Here is a 2,013-nt window from a genome sequence, read left to right on the forward strand (position 1 = left end):
GTAAAAAAGGCCAAAAAATCTCTCATAAGTTTATTTACAATACCAGTTGTACATGTGAAAATGCACAATTTTCTATAATCAGATGGATGAAGAAGTACAAATTAGTAGTTTCATGGGGATGTAGAGTACAGCATAGGGAATATATTGATATTATTGTAATGGCTATACGTAGTGCCACATGGGTATGAGAGTAATCGGAGGGATCACTTCATAAATTATATAAATGTCTAACCACTGTACTATATATTGGAAAATAATACAAAATAAAGAAAATAAAATATGAAATAAATAAATAAGTAATAAATTAATTAAATAAAATATATAACACCTAGTACAGTATGAGGCATTGACTGATCAGAGCAGATACCAGCCAAAGTGCTGGAGCAGGTTCCAAGAGGCTCCTGTTGCACCCTTGACCTGGAGATTATCAGTACACTGGGGGTGCGCTTTGGCAGCAGGGAGGCTCCAATGAGGGGCTCAGGATACCATCTGTTTACTAATGGATATGGAATTATTCAAAATTTTAACATGTATGATCATGTATACTGGCAGAAAAGCAACACACCTTCATGTTTGATGACATCATGCAATTTTCTAAAATACACTTTACTTGTTTTTTGGAGCAAACCTTGGGTAGATGCTATATTCCTGAGAGATTAAGACAATCTCTGTATTAAAAAAATTAGTGTATTGGAGAAACTTATCTTCCTTTTATTTAAGTCAGAAAATATAAGTAGGGGATATTAAGTAATAGTAAAGGGGAGAGTATAATCGAATATAAGCTTACTCAAGAAATTTATCTAACAAGTCAGCTTTCATAGTTTTTCACTAGGCTTACTGGATTGTAAATATTCAGTACCATTTTCTCTCCTATATTTTAAAGAAAGGCAATTTAAAACATGGAACCTATTAAGCCGTTTTTTAAAAAAACAACCTAAAGGATAGTTTTCTCTCATTGTAGGCCTCAACCAAACTGCAGACTGGAGTTAAGCCCAGTAGATCTCAGCAGAGCCACAGCTTCCAGCAGACTGGTCTGAACACTCATGAGTGAGAAATAAACATTTATTATGTCATTGAGTTGTGCGGTTGTTTGTTACATAGCAAAACACATTCCTTTCTCAATTTTGTATTTATTCATGATTTATTTTATGTACACTGAATTTCTATATATTAAGCATTGCTATAAAAATCCAAAACTTTTTTTAAAAGATCAGTTAGATTGATTAGACAATTGTTTCTGATAAAATTAATCAGGAAAGAAAGAAGATGCAAATAAATAACAACACCCATGAAGTTTGCATTCTATTGTCAAAACAAAAGAATACACAAATAAACAGGGAAATCCAAATGGCTAGTATGCAAATGAAGACTTATTTACCCTTACAAATAATCAGAGAAATGCAAATTAAAACCCCAATCAGAAAGTCTGATAATATCAAGTAGTGATGAGGATGTTGAGAAATAAGAAACCTCCCATCCAGCTTAAGTGAAAGTAAACTAGTTCAATCATGCCAGAGAACAACTTGAAAGTACTTGGTAAATCAACTATATTTATATTTTCTATAGGAAGTAGCAATTACATCATAGATCTCTTACACATGTTGCTAAGAATATTTTTCACACAACTGTTTGTGGCAATTAGAATAGAGGAAGCCTAGATGTCTATCAGGAGAAGAATAAGAAGTAAAATAAAAGGTAGACCCATAATAAATGTTCTAGATTAATATATAGCTAGATGAATCTTATAATATCATGGCAAGTGGAAAAAAAGAAACAATATGAGATTTATAAAAGAATACCTTTCAAAGACATTACATGCACATATCCAGAAAACAATACTACATTTATTTTCAGATACATGTGTATCTAAATAAACATAGAAATGGCAAACTAAAGAGGCATATACTAAATACACAAGTGTAGGAGAGAGAAGATGATGGATGGATGAAAAAAATAGTAAAATAAAATTATGAAAGAGAGAAAAAGGCATTGAACAGATGCTGCCAATGCACT

The sequence above is a fragment of the Pteropus alecto genome, unplaced genomic scaffold (genome assembly GCF_000325575.1).
Source record: "Pteropus alecto unplaced genomic scaffold, ASM32557v1 scaffold46, whole genome shotgun sequence".
In the NCBI taxonomy this organism is placed as follows: Eukaryota; Metazoa; Chordata; class Mammalia; order Chiroptera; family Pteropodidae; genus Pteropus; species Pteropus alecto.